Source organism: Callithrix jacchus, chromosome 13, assembly GCF_049354715.1.
Source record: "Callithrix jacchus isolate 240 chromosome 13, calJac240_pri, whole genome shotgun sequence".
Classification (NCBI taxonomy): Eukaryota; Metazoa; Chordata; class Mammalia; order Primates; family Cebidae; genus Callithrix; species Callithrix jacchus.
In genome coordinates, this window is record NC_133514.1 from 53,289,645 (window position 1) to 53,309,273 (window position 19,629).

The following is a 19,629-nucleotide window of genomic DNA, read 5'->3' on the forward strand; positions in this document are numbered from 1 at the left end:
CTCAGGAGGCTGGGGCAGGAGAATTGCTTAAACCCAGGAGGCAGAGGTCGTAGTGAGCTGAGATCACACCACTGCAATCCAGCCTGGGCAACAAAGCAAGACTACACCTCAAAAAAAAAAAAAGAAAAAAAAGCAACTCAGTGTTAACAGTTGGGCCTTGTGATAAAAGGGAGAGAAAGGGTTTCAGTCCCTTCATAGAAAAATTTTTAGTTGTTTGGTTTGATTTAAAATATAAACACAAAACAGTGACTTCAGCTGTAATAAATTTTTTCCTGAAAATTCTGATTCATGAAAATTCCAATTCATAAAACTTTTGCCTAAAAATTTGGATTTATGAAAATTCCAATTAATGAAAATTCTGATTGCATAATCATTCAACTTTTCCATTGTTTGAAATTAAATATGTAATTTTAAATCCTTTAGAGCAAGCAAGGGAAACTAATATTTGGAGAGTTGCTACCCTATGCTGGGTATTTTGCCAGAAACTTCAGTACATTATTTGATCTAATCCTCACCATCACTCTAGGAGATGTGGTCAGAGCTGCCATGGAGAAGCTGTTACTGTAACACTTCTAGTTATATCAAAGAAAAGGCACGAGCTGCTATCCATCAATTTCCAGTATATCTATTACGAAAAATAAAATAAAATTAGGGAATGGAAGTGCTTTTCTCAGAGAATATGACTTAATCGCTGTTAAACCATTTGTATCTTGACTGAATTTAAAACTAACACAAACCTGGTGTCATGGCTCATGCCTGTAATCCCAGTACTTTCAGAGGCCGAGGTGGGTGGATCACGAGGTCAGGAGTTCAAAACAAGCCTGATCAACATGGTGAAACCCCATCTCTACTAAATATACAAAAATTAGGCATGGTGGCGAGTGCCTGTAATCCCAGCTACTCAGGAGGCTGAAGCAGGAGAATCACTTAACCCGGAAGGTGGAGGTTGTGGTAAGCCAAGATTGTGCCACTGCACTCTAGCCTGGGGGACAGAGTGAGACTCTGTCTCAAAACAAAACAAAACGAATACAACAAAATGTTACCTGGGGAAATAAATAGATACAAGTTTTTCTAGACAAAAATGCATGTTTTTATGTATCATCCTGAGATTATAACTTGAACAATGGGTATTAAGGTAAATATAGTTATGATCAACCTTAAAACAAAAATAGGGAACATTAGTCTTAAAGATTTTTGGCTTATTTTAAAAATGTATTTCCAGGTGTAATATTTGCTCCAATGATAATATTCTATCAAAACCAAATAATCCAAGTATGAATTTATATAAACATTTCTTGGTCATGTTTTCTGCTAAATATATGGTTTTGACTTTGGAAGGACAGATGAAAGAAAAATCTAGTAGGTTTGTGAAAGTGATCCCCAAAGCCCTGAAGTGCTTGCATCAGTTCTTCATTCTTTAGGTCGTTTTTATAGAAGTGTATAAACACATGGGTGAGTACCCTAGCAACCAGAAGGAGGACGTCAGCAGAAAGTCATTCAACTGCATTCCATAGCCATTACTCTTCCCTGAGCATCAGGAGCTTGGAAAGTTCCTTCCTTTCCTAAATGTGAAAACAATTAGATTATTTATTATGCAAATCTATCTAAATGCATAAGAAGAAAAAAACTGAACACATAAGCCCCATATTTTTCACAAGATATGATTCCTTTATGGTTGTAAGGGCAGCATTGATTATGGATAGTTTTAAATGATCAGAACTGGAAAAATCATAACTGAGAAAAAGATACATGGGGTATCCAGCTGATGGCTGATAGATGGAATTGATCCCTGCCCAGTACTAACATGACAATTTTAACATGTTATTCTTTGCGAGGTATTTACATTTTGATCAAGAATGCTAGAAACCTAAAATCCCATCAAGATTCAAAGGGATACACCCCAAATGGTGGAACTTTAGGCGTTTCATGCTGTGAGATGGCTGTCAGGGAGATGTGTTGGGAAAAGCGGTTCTGCACCTCGTGCAGTTGCCCACTAATAAGCCCCTGGGCTGGCTCCACTGAGAATTCTCACTAGAAACAGGTATCTTATTTCAATGTTTGGTGTGTCTGAAAGATTCCATGCAGAATATATTTTGACACAATCTTCATATTTTACTTAACAATTGCCTCTTCAATAAACATATTCTCCAGGCAAGGAGATGAAGTTTTGTTGTTTGTTTTTTGAGTGTCTTTCTCTGTTGTCCAGGCTGGAGGGCAATGGCATGATCTTGGCTCACTGCATCCTCTGCCTCCCATGTTCAAGCAATTCTCTTGCCTCAGCCTCCTGAGTAGCGAGGAGTACAGGCATGTGCCACCACGCCTGGCTAAGTTTTGTATTTCTGATAGAGATGTGGTTTCACCATGTTGGCCAGGCTAGTCCTGACCCCAAGTGATCCACCTGCCTCGGCCTCCCAAAGTGCTAGGATTACAGGTGTGAGCCACTGTGCCCAGCCAATAAGATGAAATTTTTTAGATTAAATTGAAGTGAAATTTCTTCTATGCATGTGAATCGATGCTAACTTTTATCATAGAAAATATACATGTGATATCCTACTCATATTTTTTTAATTGCACTTTCTATGGCTGCTTGGTTCCATCATCATGAATTCATTTATTCATTTATCCATGTTTCCTTAGTGCTCAACCTCTGCCAGGCACTGCCCTAGTTGCCAGGGCTACAGCAGTAAAAAGACAGAACCCATTAGGACAAGAATGGGTCTTACATTCTTATTATCACAGAAAACAGGAAACTTACTATATTCTGTCTTAGGGTAAATTTTAGGTAGAAAGTTATAGGAAAGACACCAACAACATTTAGTTGGGTTTTTGTTTGTTTGTTTGTATTTGTTTTTATTTTTTTAGAGACATGGTCTTGCTCTGTGACCCGGCTGGAGTGCAGTGGTGCAATTGTAGCTCACTGCAGCTTTGAACTCCTGGGCTTAAGTGATCCTCTCACCTCAGCCTCCCAAACAGATAGGACTACAGGCAAGTGCCGCCAAAATGGCAAAATGTTTTAACATTTTGTTTTGTACAGCCAGGGTCTTGTACATAGTTGTCCAGGCTGGTCTCCAACTCCTGGCCTCAAGTGATCCACCTAGGCCTCCCAAAGTGTTGGGATTAGAAGGGTGAGCCACCATACCCAGCCCTTTTATTTTGAACACGCTAAATAGTTCTTGCTATTTGGAAAACTGTTACACCAAATGTTTCAGAATAGGTCACTTTTGTGCAACTGCATAGGATTCTACAGAGTAAAACACTAGATATCTCATCAATCAATAATTATTTATGAAGCACTGTGATGGTTAATTTCATATGATAGCCTTGCTCAGCCACACTATTTGATCTATTTGTTCAAACATCACTCTAGCTGTTTCTGTGAAAATATTTTTTTAGATGAGATTAACGTTTAAATCAGTAGACTCTGAGTAAAGCAGATCATCCTCTATAAAGTGGGTGGTCCTTATCCAACCAGTTGAAGGCCTTAATAGAAAAAGACTGACCTGTCCTAGAGGGGAGAGAATTCTGCCAGCAGAGGGCTTTCATATTTGAGCTTCAGCATCATCCCTGGGTCTCCAGCCTGCAGCCTACTCTGCTGATTTTGGAATTGCCAGCCTCCACACTCACATAAGCCAATTCCTTAAACTTAGTCTCTATCTATCTATCTATCTATCTATCTATCTATCTATCGATCATCTCTTATAAGTTCTGTTTCCCTGGACAACCCTGAGCAATCCATGCATTGCTTTGAGAGATGATGTATCTCTTTGCAATCTAGAGTTCATTTCAAGACTTTATTTTAAATGGGGTATTAATCTGTTGCCCAAGCTGGAGTGCAGAGGTACCATCCCAGCTCACTGTAGCCTCAAATTCCTGGGCTCAAGCAATCCTCCACCTCACCCTCCCAAGTGGCTTGGACTACAGAGGTACATCATCACACCTGCCTAATTTTTATATTTTTTTTGTAGAGACAGACTCTCACTATGTTGCCCAGGCTGGCCAGGAAAGGCTATTAATCAAGGCAAGAAAAGCAATCTCAGGGACCCTCCAGGGAATTATTCTGCTCTTTTTGACTTAAGAACCTACTCCACAAATTATTGATTCTGTTCAGATAATGTGTGTTCCCATGCAAACCTCACCAAAAATATCACTATCATTTTTCTTTAATTTTTTAAAAACCAAGATTTATTTACTCTTCCCTTACAAGAAAAAAGAGGATGTGAAAAGCCATATCCTAACTGTAACCGTCCTTGTTATCTATTTTGCATTCTCATTGTACTGCTATCCAGGCTGTTGCTGGTTAAGGGAGGGGAAGGTATTGGCCACAATGCCCTGGTCAGATCCTGAGAGCTGTTTTCCAGCCTAGTCTTATCCCAGCTGTCTGCTCAGCAAGATTTTAAGAGATTCAGAACACGGACTTCCTGGTCTATTGCTCACTTTTCTTCAATACAAAGGTGTCTTTTGGGGAAATAATCATAGATTCTTACTACATGAAATTTTGACAATTTCCCCAAAGGTGCCACCACTTCCATTTTTAAAACATGTTCATTGAAATTTAAAAAGAAGCAGTTATTCTTTAATGCAAGTTTGTGAGATTAATACAGGCTTTCACCACAAGTTTTATGTACATCAGCGATGCTCAAAGTGTGGTCTCTAGATCAGCAGCATCTGCAGCACCTGGGAACTTGTCAGAAATTCACACTATCAGGCTCCACCTCGGACCTTTGGAATTAGAAACTCTGCCAGTGGGGCCCAGCAATCTGTGCTTTCAAAAGCCCTCCAGGGGGTGAAATGGTAGTTATCAGAGGCTGAGAAGGGGAGTGTGATGGAGAGAGATTGGTTAATGGGTAGAAACACACAGTTAGATAGAGGGAATAAGTTCTAGTGTTCGACAGCACAGTAGGGAAACCATAGTTAACAATATTTTATTGTATATTTTTAAATAGCTAGAAGAGAAGATTTGAATTGTTCCCAGCACCAGGAAATGATAAATGTTAGGGGGACTGGATATCTTAAATACTTTGATTTGATCACAATTCCTTGTATGTGTGTATCAAAATATCACATGTACCCCATGCTATTACTATTATTATTGTTATTATTTTCAGATGGAGTCTAGCTCTGTCACCCAGGCTGGAGTGCAGTGGTGCCATCTCAGCTCACTGCAACCTCCACCTCCCAGCTTCAAGCGATTCTCCTGCCTAGCCTCCCTAGTAGCTGGGACTATGGGCACACACCAACAAGCTCAGCTAAACCCCATGCAATTATTATGTATCAATTTAAAAAATTTCAAGCCCTCCAGGGGATTCTAAAGTATGCTATGATTTGAGAACCCCTTAAACATGTATTCTGCAACTCACTCAGCAGGCAGCTAAGCTCCCTAACCCAAGGGGGTTGATTGAATTTATGGTAAACTAAAGCATGTCAATTATATAATTTTCTCAGTATGATACTTGTTCAAATATAATACTTGTCCTTGAATAAACATCATCTCTTTAGTCATCAACTACATTTTAAGTAAATATGCGACAGGAAATTGTTTGCACATTCTTGTGCTAGTCCTTTAGACAAAGGCAGGCATAATAGAGTATTAGTGACACGGTGGTCACAGGTAAAGAGCTGAACACAGGGAAAAAAAGCCAATGAGCTCCAAGCCATGCTCATTAGTTGCAAGTACAGATCTGCAGACAAACACCAGGTGTGCCGTTTCAACAGACTTCACAAGAAGGTGTGACTGTGTGTCCGTGCTCATGGATTAACTGTAATATACTCAGAGGAAATCTGTTCATCTTGCTAAACCAGGACTCCCTAGAGGCAAACCTACAGACAGGCTCTCAGTGAATTCCATGAAAGACAATCCCTTTAAATCATCTACATGGAAATGGTTATGTAGAATAAAAGTGGAAAAAAACACACCAAACAGACAAATATACATATTAGTTTACGTACATTTCACAGATTGGAAGTAAATTGGAAATGATAATTATTCATAATTCAATATTTATCAGGCTCACCTGTCTCCAGAAACGGTGTCTGAGTTGACCTGGGGCTTGGGCACAGAGGGTAAGGAGCTAGGGGCAAGGCTCTGGGCTACTTGGATGCCCACAAATGGATGGTAGTGGGAAGGTCATTTTATCCTCAAAGCACTAGGCTCATAACTCTACTCTCTGCACACAGCTAAGGTGAGCCCTGAGCCTCCCCACAGGTCCATTTCCCTCACTAGGGAGGACACAGAAAACCGATGCCTGCTCCTAGACATGTTCAGCGTTTACAAAAGATGACATACTTCTCTTAGGACCTCTGACCAAGTATTTTGTCTGACCAAGTATTTTGTCAGATTCTCCCTGTGTGTTCCCAGGGCACCTTCTGCTTCCTTCTAACAGAGCCCTTAGTGCATTTTATTACAATTCTTTTACTTATCTTTTTTGTCTCTAGACTGTGAACTCCTTTTTTATATTTTTGAAGATAAGTTTTCACTGTTGCCTAGGCTGGCATGCAACGGCATGATCAAGGCTCACTGCAGCCTCAAATTCCTTGGCTCAAGTGATCCTCCTGCCTTAGCCTCCCAAGTAATTGGGACTACAGTTACGCCACCAGGCCTGGCTAATTTTTTAATTTTTGTAGAGACAGAGTCTCCCTATGTTGCCCAGGCTGGTCCCAAACTCCTAGCCTCAAGCCATCCTCCTGCCTTGGCCTCCTGAACCTGAAGTGCTGAGATTATAGCAGCGAGCCACCACTTCCATGAGCTGCCTCTTCCAGCCTAGCCTGTGGACTCCTTGAACACTTTTTTCCTTTACAGAACACTAATGCCAGATCAAAGGCGTAGTAGGAAATTAAAGATTTGGAGAGACCAATGGAGGATTTTATTTAATGTGATTATGGGCTTAGCAGAATTGCTTTTACATTTTGAGCAAAAGACAAAGAACATAGGGTGCCTTTTATGCACCTAGGTGGTACAGGATGACAAAGCAGGAAGCAAGTTTACAGAAGCCAGAACAAAGAGCAGTTAATTAACTTGTGACATGTTTTGTGATGTACTTTACATTTGAAAAGTAACATTTTGAGAAACACATTTTACTGTTTTGTGGCCTTGCAGCTGGTTAGCAAGAAAAACAGGAATTTTTAGATGCCTGGAAACTTTGCTAAGGATGTGGGGCTAGGCCGGGCTCAGTGGCTCACGACTGTAATCCCAGCTCTTTGGGAGGCCAAGGTGGGTGGATCACGAGGTCAAGAGATCGAGACCATCCTGGTCAACATGGTGAAACCCCATCTCTGCTACTACTAAAAATACCAAAAATTAGCTGGGCATGGTGGCATGTGCCTGTAATCCCAGCTACTCAGGAGGCTGAGGCAGGAGAATTGCCTGAACCCAGGAGGCAGAGGTTGCGGTGAGCCGCGATTGCGCCATTGCACTCCAGCCTGGGTAACAAGAGCGAAACTCCGTCTCAAAAAAAAAAAAAGAATGTGGGCCTAGACTGTGAACTCCTTGAACACTTTTTTCCCTTACAGAACACTAATGCTGGAGCAAAGTTACTCTGTAAATCGTTTTCTGCATGAGTAACACTCGTGTCATAAGCCTTGTTTCTTGGGCACTTGCCTGCTTTGGAGATCAGGACTTCCTGAGAGTTGAGATAAAAGTAAAAGCTTATTTGCCCTTTTTTTCAAAGAATGTATGTTTCCCACATGAACCTTCAGTGTCTCTAGTAAGCACTGGTGCTATTTAACAAGAATGATGCTAAACCCTGTCCTAAAAGGATGAATGGGGCCAGGGCATGCTGGGCAGGATGGGTTTACAGAGTCTCAGAGCTTGAGTCCAGAGGCCTTCATAGACCCAAGACACAGTATCCTTGAGAGCTGATCTGCAATCTTGGAGATTGACCAATGGGTCAGACACCCAGGCCTATGACAGAGAGAAAGACCCCAGATACAAGCTACGGGGTGAAGACTAGGACAGTCAGTTGGCAGAGAGGCTTCGAGCAGAGGATGGGAGCCTGCACTGGAAGGAACTCATATATCTGGAGGGGGCTGTGGCCTTAAGATTTCATGTAGCTCAGTTTTTGACCTTGAGATTTCCCTTGAAGTCTCTCATGTGAATACATCCTTCATCCTTTTAGACTTCTTAGCCCTGGATCTAAAGGAATGTGCTTGTCCTGGATGGAACTTTTTCATCTTCCCCAACTGAAACTCTGTTCCCATTGAACTCCCATTACTTGTTCCCCACTTACCCCCTACTCCTGGCATCCACTATTCTTTCTTTCTTTTTTTTTTTAGACAGAGTCTCGCTCAATCACCCAGGCTGAAGTGCAGTGGCATGATCTCGGCTCACTACAATCTCCACTTCTTGGGTTCAAGTGGTTCTCCTGTCTCAGCCTCCCTAGTAACTGGGATTACAGATGTACAACACCAGGCCTGGCTAATTTTTGTATCTTTAGTAGAGATGGGGTTTCACCATATTGGTTAGGCTGGTCTCGAACTCCTAAACTCATGTGATTCACCCACCTTGGCCTCCCAAAGTGCTGGGATTACAGGCATGAGCCACTGAGCCCATCCCCATTCTTCTTTTCTCCATAAATTTGGCTACTGCAGGCACCTCATCTGAGTGACGTCATACAGTATTTGTCCTTTTGTGACTGATTTATTTCACTTAGCACATGTCCTCAAGGTTCATCCATGATGTAGTCTGTGTGAGAATTTCCTTCCTCTTTAAAGCTGAGTCTTATTCCATTGTATAGACACACCACATTTTGTTTATTCATTCGTCTATCAATGAACACTTGGGTGCTTCCACCTTTTGGCTATTGTGAATAATACTGCTATGAGCATATAGGTGACATAGTCTGAGTATTTGTCCCCACCCAAATACCATGTTGAAGTGTAATCCCCAGTGCTGGAGGTGGGGCCTGGTAGGAGATATTTGGATCATGGGGGAAGATTCCTCATGGCTTGGTGCTGTCTTCTTGACAGCGAGTGTGAGTGAATTCTCACAAGAGCTGGTCATTTTATCGTGTGTGGCACCTCCTCAACTCTCTCTCTCTCTCTCTCTTTCTCGTTCACTTGCTCCTGTTTTTGCCATGTGAAGTGCCCACTCCCACTTCACCTTTCACCATAAGTAAAAGTTCCCTGAGGCCCCCCCAGAAGCCAAGCAGATGTTGGCACCATGCTTCCTGTATGGTCTGCAGAAACTTGAACCAATTTAACCTCTTTTCTTTTTACAATTATCCAGCCTCAGGTATTTCTTTATAGCAAAGCAAGAATGGCCAGATACAATGGATGTACAAATATCTGTCAGGGTCCCGACTTTTGTTCTTTTGGGTAGATACCCAGAAGTGGAATTGCTAGATCATATGGTTATTTCTATGTTTAATCTTTTGAGGAGCCACCATCCTGTGTTCCATAGCAGCTGTGCCATCTTATATTCTACCAACAATGCACAAAGGTTCCAATTTTTCCACGTCTTCACTAGCCGTTTTATTTTCTGTTCACTGTTATTTACAATCGCCATCTGATACAGTTTGGCTGTGTCCCCACTCAAATCTTATCTTGTAGTTCCCATAATCCCTAGCTGTCATGGGAGGGACATGGTAGGAGATAATTGAATCATGGGGGTTGTTTCCCCTATTCTGTCCTCCTGATAGTGAGTGAGTTCTCACGAGAGCTAATGGTTTTATAAGGGGCTTTTCCCTAATTTGCTCAGCAATTCTCTTTGCCACCACCATAAGAAGGACATGTTTGCTTCCCCTTCCACCGTAACTGTAAGTTTTTTGAGGCCTCCCAAGCTATGCTGAACCAAGTGAGTTAAACCTCTTTCCTTTATAAATTACCCAGTCTCAGGCAATTAGCAGCATGAGAACAAACTAACACACCATCCTAACGGGTATGAAGTGATAGCTCCTTGTGCTTTTGATTTGCATTTCCCTTATAGCGTTATTGAGCATCTTTTCATGTGCTTATTGGCCATTTGTATATCTTCCTTTTTTTTGAGACAGAGTCTCACTCTGTTGCCCAGGCTGGAGTTCAGTGGCATGGTCTTGGCTCACTGCAACCTCCGCCTCCCAGGTTCAAGCAATTCTCTTGCCTCAGTCTCCCAAGTAGCTGGGACTACAGGCATGCACCACCACAGCCAGCTAATTTTTGTATTTTTGGTAGAGACGGGCTTTCACCATCTTGGCCAGGATGGTCTTGATCTTTTTACCTCATGATCCTCCCATCTTGGCCTCCCAAAGTGCTGGGATTACAGGTGTGATCCACCTCGCCCAGCCCAAATGACCAAATCTTAAAAACAATATTCAACCAAAGCTAAGAGAGATTCAGGTACAGTCAAAGCAGAAGCAGAAGTTGAATACCATCATCACAGAGTAAGCTTCTTGAGTACAAAGATAAATGGCATGTTATCAAAAATTTAATTAAGATTATAATTTTATCCTTACATATTTTAATAAACAGTGTTTTAAAGTTTGATATTATAGTGTAGGAACAAAATTTGTCAAAGCTGTCAGCTGTGGAATCGCTTCTGTAGACATTCAAGTGCACCTTTATGAGACAAGATTGTCACTGGCACATTGGACGATGGCACTAATGCTTCATGCCCAATCAACTATAACTCAAGAAAGGGACTTCAGTGCTGTGTTTTCTCAAAGGAACTATGCACCACCAACACTGGGAAAATCTCAAAGTACTTTTAACTTCAACTACTAAAAAATGGGTGGCAGAACACAGCAAACATTTAGGCTAGCCTTTTAACATTTAGTTTTATGGTTAATGTTTAGTTTGATGGACTCATATCTATGAGAAAATATTCTTATGGCATTTTTCAAAGTTTATTAAAAAGAACAAAATGTGGGTTACCTAATTTTTCTCTAACACTTCCTTTTTCCATATTGTTTAAGCTTTTAGCGTACGTATCTGGATTAAAGTAAATTCATTATGAATTTAATGTATGCTGTTTTGTATTTTTTTCAAAATTAACATTATGCTTTTAATAGCTCATTCTCGTGATATGTAAAACATTTTCAAATAGGACTTAAAAAACGCATTTTGTCCTAAAAGAAATTTTTTTTTTTTTTTTTTTGAGACTGAGTTTTCACTCTTGTTACCCAGGCTGGAGTGCAATGGCGCGATCTCGGCTCACCGCAACCTCCACCTCCTGGGTTCAGGCAATTCTCCTGCCTCAGCCTCCTGAGTAGCTTGGATTACAGGCACGCACCACCATGCCCAGCTGATTTTTTGTATTTTGAGTAGAGACGGGGTTTCACCACGTTGACCAGGATGGTCTCGATCTCTTGACCTCGTGATCTACCCGCCTCGGCCTCCCAAAGTGCTGGGATTACAGGCATGAGCCACCGTGCCCGGCCCCTAAAAGAAATTTTTAAAAACTCAAAATATTATACAGTTCTTAAGGATTATTTTGTTAAATGATAAAATTGCAAGTATGGGGCCAGGCACAGTGGCTCATGGCTTCATGCCTATAATCCCAGCACTTTGGGAGGCAGAGGTAAGCAGATTGCTTAAGCCCAGGAGTTCATGACAAGTCTGAGCAACATTGGGAGAGCCTGTCTTTACAAAAGTATAAAAAATTAGCCAGGCATGGTGGTGCCCACCTGTAGTCCCAGCTACTCAAGAGGCTGAGGTGAGAGGATCACTTGGGCCTGGGTCAAGGCCTCAATGAACTGTAATCGTGCCACTGCACTCCAGCCTGGGTAACAGAGCAAGACACTGTCTCAAAGAAAAAATGAAAGTATAGTAATTCTGAGAAGATTGGACTCATGATATAATCACAATAATGTTACCTTATATGATTAATTAAATTTTTATAACTATATATTGGCTTCACTACTGTATAACATTCATTCTAAAACTATCTAAAACACTCTTTTAAATAACAGCTTTCTCAATATTTATTAATATTACAGCAGTTTTCTAGGCAATTATAAACTTATGTTGAGCGTTAATTGACAGACTTTCAACATAGGACGCACATTAAGGGAACTCACTCCGTTATATTTAGAATGCTTAATCATATTTGACAGGTTACATTCAAATACTAATAATAAGTCCATGCCATGGTTATTCCTACGAGATTTTAGTGTGACTAAATTACGATGATAACCTGTGTACTCACCTGATCACCAAGCAGCAGAGTCCCACATACTAGAAATGTTGAAGCGGCCCGGGGCTGTGAAATCAAAGCTGAAGTTAAACCGCTGAAGTTAAATGCCATTCACTTTCCTAATTTATGCATTATTTCATTTTTAAAATGGTAGAAAGATAGGAATGAGAGCTTTGAACCTGTGAATCCCAGCCCGTCTTAAGTGCTATTAAATTTGGGGATGGCATTTTCATGTCTAAAAAGCAGTGATGGCTAAAAATAGAACGCCATCAGTGACAAAATTAATTGGCATTCGGCTTCATCTACGAACACTGCTGCCTATGTCAGTAATTTTGGTTGCTCTGAATGAGTGATTGTTTAACAAGTTCCCTACTGAATTTACTTACTGAGGTTTTACCATGTATCAGCCACTGTCTCAGCACTTTGCAGGTATTACTTCCTTCAAACCTCACAGAAGCCCAATGAGAAAGGCACTTTTATTATACTTGTTTTGCAAATACAAAAACCAAACCAGAAAGAGGTGAAGCAATTCAATCAACTGCAGATCAAAAGTATTTGGAAAAAAAACAAAAAACGTAACTATATAATTTAATTTGATTTTTATTTAATTTTTATTTTGTTTGAGACTCCCAGCCTATTATATATAATTTCAAAAACAGGATGGGCGCAGTGGCTCATGACTGTAATCCCAGCACTTTGGGAGGCCAAGGCAGGCAGGTCACTTGAGGCCAGGAGCTTGAGACCAGCCTGACTGACACAGTGAAATCACGTCTCTGCTAAAAATACAAAAATTAGCTGGGCATGGTGGTGCATGCCTGTAGTTGCAGCTACTTGGGAGGCAGAGGCAGGAGAATTGTTGGAACCGGGGAGGCAGAAATTGCAGTGAGCTGAGATCATTCCTGGGCACTGCAGCCCAGGCAACAGAGTGAGACTCTGTTTCAAAATAATAATAATAACAATTTTAAAAACAAATTTTAAAATACAGTATAACAACTATTTGCCTAGCATTTATGTTGTATTAGTTATTACAAGTAATCTTGAGATGATTTAAGGTGTATGAGAGAATGTGCGTAGGCTACATGCAAATACAATAACATTTCATATAACACATGGGAGCATTCCAAGATTTGCATATTCCATGGGAGTACCCAAATTCCCTTCAGATATCGAGGAACAACTGTACATGTTTATCCTACTCAAAACAAATAGTGTATTTTAATTACCAAGCAAAAGTTACAACTGCTAAAATGGTACAGAAAAAAAGGGATCAATCATTAGCTCTACCTAGATGAGAAGTGAAAAGCCATGGCTCTTACTCCCAACCCTGCTCCTGAATCTTGTTGCTACCTGGAACAAATGGCTCTCTGCACTTTGGTTTCCTTGTTATGTAAATTAAGAGAAAGGTTGAACTAGAATTTTAAATTTCTGAGGGCAGGAATTATGTGTAGTTTGTTCATCACTATATCCCCCAAAAGTGTTGAATGAATGACTAATAAAAGAGTAGACGGGGAAAATAAAGAAAATAAAGATGTGAAGTAATTGCTCAAAGACCACGCATCTGAAGCGGCAACACCAGGGTCTGTGGCAGCTGCCTGGTGGCCAAAGCCCCGCCCACCTCCTCACACTGCCTGGCTGCAGGTCACATGGAGATGATCGGTTGTCACACAGCTGGCGTCAAGGATTTCCTTTTCTCTCAACTTTCAGGTTAGAGGACTAAGTACCTTTGATTTAATCAGGACGGTACTGTAGTCCCAATTCACTAGAGTTATCTACCCAAAGGGCTGGAGGTGCAGGGAGACACAGAGAATTCTAAACTTGCAGCTGAAGGAAGGTAAATTGAAAACTTAAAGGGGATGAAAAAAGTGAAGGGTGAGAGAGAAACAGTGGATAGAAAAAAAAGAGAAGGTGCACACTGGTTTCTCCCATTTGCCTGGGGAAAAGCAAAGTTTTGCAACATTTTGTTGCAAAAAGCAAAATAATTAGTTATTAAATAATCACAGTAAAAAAGCAAATCAAAACAAAAAAACGACTGGAACATACCCAAGACCCAGAAGCCCTGCTCCAGGCCTGGAGTCATTTTCTATCCCATCTGCAAGGTCACCTCTAAACTGACTATTAGTACCGAGGTTAGTTTTGTCTGCTTTAAAAATTTGAACAGATGGAATCAAACAGAATGTATTATTCAGTGCCCAGCTTCAGTTAACATTATGTTGTTGAGATTTGTTCATTTCACAGAGTGTGGCAGTTGTTTATTCCCTTTTATTTTTATATAGTATCCCATAATATGAATATACTACAGTTTTATTCATCCATTCTAAATGTTGATGGACATCTAGGATTTTGTCTAGTCTGGATAGTTTTACAAATAATGGTGATGTGCACATATTTTTGGAGTAAAATTGTTATATCATAGGTTCTGCATGTGTTCAGCTTTGGTAGATATTGCCAAATATTTTCTAATGTGGTTGTACCAATTTATATTCCAAAGAGGATTATATGAAAGCTGTATTAGGCCAGGCACGGTGGCTCACGCCTGTAATCCCAGCACTCTGAGAGGCCAAGGTGGGTGAAGCACCTGAAGTCAGGTGTCCAGCCTGGCCAATATGGAGAAATATCATCTCTATTAAAAGTACAAAAATTAGCCAGGTGTGGTGGTGCATGCCTGTAGTTCCAGCTACTTAGGAGGCTGAGGCAGGAGAATCGCTTGAACTCGGGAGGTAGAAGTTTCAGTGAGCCAAGATTACACCACGGCACTCCAGCCTGAGTGACAGAGTGAGACTATGTTTCAAAAAAAGAAAGAAAGAGAGAGAGAGGGAAGGAAGGAAGGAAGGAAGGAAGGAAGGAAGGAAGGAAGGAAGGAAGGAAGGAAGGAAGGAAGGAAATGAAAAAAGAAAGCTGTGATCCATGTGGTAGGTAGAATAATGTCCATATCCTCATCCCAAGAACCTGTGAATATGTTATCTTCCCTGGCCACAGGGACTTTGCTGCTGTGATTAAATTTAAGATCTTGAGAAGGGGAGGTGATCCTGGTTTAGACAGGTGAATCCAATGCCATCATAAAGTTCTTAAAGTGGAAGAAAGAGGAAGAGAGTAAGAGGGTAATATAAATGTGGAGAAAAGGTCAGAGGGATACATCGTTGCTGAAGATGAAGAAAGGAGGCCATGAGTCACAGAAAGTGGAGGTATCTAGAAGCTGGGAAAGGAAAGGAAATGCGATCTCCCCGAGGGCTTTCAAAAGGAATGCAGGCCTGCTGACACTTTGACTTTAACTCAGTGGGATCCCTGTCAGATTTCTGACCCACAGAACTTTAAGATAATATATTTGAGTTGTTTTAAGCCCCTAAGTTTGTGGTAGTTTGTCATAGCATCAATAGAAAACAGAGACTTCACATCCTTGACAATGGTTGGTATTGTCTGTGTTTTAAGTTTTTTGCTATTCTGGTGGATATGTTATGGTATCTCATTATGGTGTTTATGTTTCCCTGATGAGAAATGAGCTTGAGCACATTTTCATATGTTTTTTAGCCATGTAGATACTATCTTTTATAAAGAACCTGTTCATACATACTGCCAATTTGCTACAAGGTTGTCTACCTTTTTCGAATTGATTTATAGGTCTTTGTATATTCTGAATACAAACCTTTTTTCGTTGATGAGTGTTGCAGATATCTTCCACTTTATAGCTTGTATTTTCATTTCTTAATAGTGTCTTTGCCTAACATAATAACTTCTTAGTTTTAATATCATTCAACTTATCTTTTCCTCCGTGGTCAGTGTTATGTGTCTGTTTAAGGAATCATTCCCGGCTGGGTGTGGTGGCTAATGCCTGTAATCCCAGCACTGTAGGAGGCTGAGGCAGGAGGATTGCTTGAGCCCCAGAGTTCGAGACCAATCTAAGAAACATAGTCAGACCCTGCCTCTAGTAATGACAAAAAAAAAGAAAGGAAGAAAAAATTATTTCTTCCTTTCTTTTTTTTTTGAGACAGAGTCTCACTTTGATGCCCAGGCTGGAGTGCAGTGGCACAATCTCGGCTCACTGCAAACTCTGCATCCAAAGTTCAAGCGATTCTCCTCCTCAACTTCCCAAGTAGCTGGGAGTACAGGTCCCCACCACCACACCCAGCTAATTTTTCTGTATTTTTAGTAGAAACAGGGTTTCACCATGTTGGCCAAGCTGGTTTCAAACTCCTGACCTCAAGTGATCTGCCCAGCCTCCCCAAGTGCTGGGATGACAGGCGTGAGCCACCACGCCTGGCCTATGTAATCTTGCAAAGCTTTATTGTTTTACCTTTCTTATTTGTATCTATATTCATCTGGAATTGGTTTTGTGTATGGAGTAAGATAGTGATCAATTTGCTTTTTTTTTGTCTCATGGCACTCCAATCCGCCAGCCTCTGCTTTCTCCCACAGTTCTGTGGCACTACTTTTGTTTTTCTTTCAATCCTCTGCATACCTACTATTGTCATAAATCAGGTATTGATATATATGTGAGCCCGTTTCTGTACTCTTCATTTTGCTTTATTGGTCTATTTGTTTATGTTCACTCCAATACTGCATTGTCTTAGTTACCTTTAATGTAAATCTAGATGTCCAGCAGAGTAAGTTTCTTTCACTTGGTGGCCATTCTTTGAGATTTATTATTCTTGGCTTGACCCTTTGTCTTTAGAATCAGGTAATCAGTATTCACTATCCACTTTAGGTCATCATATAGTCCTTAAAAGTGGCCCAGCGCAGTGGCTCACACCCGTAATCCCAGTACTCTGGGAGGCCAAGGCAGATGGATCACTTGAGGTCAGGAGTTTGAGACCAGCCTGGCCAACATGGTGAAATCCCGTCTCTGCTAAAAATACAAAAACAAAAATTAGCATGTGGTGACATGCACCTTTAAGTCCAGCTACTCAGGAGGCTGAGGCAGGAGAATCGCTTGAACCCAGGAGGCAGAGGTTGCAGTGAGCGGAGATGGTGCCACTGCACTCCAGCCTGGGTGATAGAGTGAGACCCAGTCTCAAAAATAAATAAATAAACAAATAAAATAAAGTCCTTAAAAGTGGAAGAGAGAGAAAGAGAAATAGAGGGTGATGTGACTTTGGAGAAAGGGTCAGAGAGATGCAATGTTGCTGAAGATGAAGAAAGGAGGCCACGAGTCACGGAAAGTGGAGGTATCTAGAAGCTGGAAAAGGAAAGAAAATGTGTTCTCCCCGAGGCCTTCCAGAAAGGAATGCAGCTCTGCTGACACTCTGACTTTAACTCAGTGAGATCCTTGTCAGACTTCTGACCACCCATACAAAAAAATCTAGGCCGGGCTTAGTGGCTCAGGCCTGTTATCCCAGCATTTTGGGAGGCTCAGGTGGACAGATCACCTGAGGTCAGGTGTACGAGACCAGCCTGGCCAGCATGGCGAAACCCCATCTCTACTAAAAATACAAAAATTAGCTGGGTGTGGTGGCACACGCCTGTAACCCCAGCTACTCAGGAGGCTGAGGTATGAGAATTGCTTGAACCTGGGAGACAGAGATTGCAGTGAGCAGTGAGCTGAGATCTCAACACTACACTCCAGCCTGGGCGACAGAGGTAGACTCTATCTCAGAAACACACACACAAACACCACACACACACACACACACACACACACACACACATCTGCTAGGATTTTAATCAGGAATGAATTGAATCTATAAATCAATTTGAAAGACAATTGACCTCTTCATAAAATTGAATCTTCTAATTTGTGGTCTTGATGTAGCCTATAATTTTCTTTCCTTTTTTCCTTTTCTTTTCTTTTTCAGATGGAATCTTGCTCTGTCGCACAGGCTGGAGTGCAGTGGTACGATCTTGGCTTGCTGCAACCTCCACCTCCTGGGTTCAAGCAATTCTCCTGTCTCAGCCCCCTGAGGAGCTGGGATTACAGGCACCTGCCACCACACCCAGCTAATTTTTATATTTTTAGTAGAGACAGGGTTTCACCATGTTGGCCAGGCTGGTCTCTAACTCCTGGCCTGAGGTGATCCCCCTGCCTCAGCTTCCCAAAGCTCTGGGATTATAGGTGTGAGCCACGACGCCCAACCAGCCTATCATTTTCTTAAGAATTTAACAAGTTAATTTCTCTCGATAATGTTTTGTGGTTTTCTATGTAATGGTCCTGCACATCCTTCATTAGGATTCATTTTGAGGAGTCAACCTTTTTAAAATTCTATTTAAATTTTAAAATTCTATTTACAATTATCAAGTAGTCATATAATATATATATATATATAGAACTGACCTTGTATCTAATGACTGCTAAATTTATTTTAAACTTTAAATTTATTATTATTATTTTGAGATAAGGTCTTGCTCTGTCACTCAGGCTGGAGTGCAGTGGCATGATCATAGCTCACTGCAGCCTCAAACTCCTGGGCTTTAAGTAATCCTCCCACCTCAGTTTCCTGAGTAGCTAGTACTACAGGCATGCACCACAATGCAAAGCTATTTTTTACATTTTTTGTAGAAATGGGTCTTGCTATATTGTTCAGGCTGGTCTTGAATTCCTGGCCTCAAGTGATCCTCCTTCCTCAGCCTCCCAGAGTGCTGAGATTACAGGTGAGTCACCACACTCAGCCTACTTTCACTTTTCACAGTTTATTTGTAGATTCTTGTATCTTCCATATATATAATTGTGTCATTTGTGAATAATGACAGCTTGACTTTGGATGAGACACATTTTATGTAGGAAGGTGTGGAGAAATTAGAACCCTCACACATTGCTAATCAAAATGCAAAATAGTGTGGGTGCATTGGACAACAATTGCCAGTTCCTTAAAATAGTAAAGACAGAGTTAACAGATAACTTAGCCAAAGTTGCAATGAGCCATAATTAGGCCACTGCACTCCAACCTGGGCAACAGAGTGAGACTCTGTTTCAAAACAAATGAAGGAAAAAAACATACGACCCAGCTATTCCACCTTTAGGGATATACCCAAGAGAATTGAAAGCATATATCCAGAAAAAAAACTTGTAAATGAATGTTTATAGCAGCCTTATTCATAATAGCTAAAACAGGGAAATAATCCAAATGTCCATCAACTGGTGAAGGGATAAATGAAATGTGATATATCCATAATGGACTATTATTCATTAATAAAAAGAATTTTTTAAAAAAGAATGAAATACTGATACGTGCTACAACATAGATGAATATTAAACACATTCAGCTAACTGAAAGAAGCCAGTCACAAAAGACCACGGATTATACAAATCCATTTATGTGAAATGTCCAGAACAGACAAATCCATAGAGACAGAAAATATATTAGTGGTTGCCTGGGACTGGGTCATGTGTAGTGACAATCAGGAGTGACTGTTAATGATACATGTTTCTTTTTGGGATTATGAAAATGTTCTCAAATTAGTTGTGATAGTCACATAACTGAATATTCTAAAAACAAATGAATTGTACATTTTAAATGGGTAAATTTTATTTTATTTTATTTACTTTTTTTTTTTTTTTTTTGAGGCTGGGTCTTATTTTGCCATCCAGGCTGGAGTGC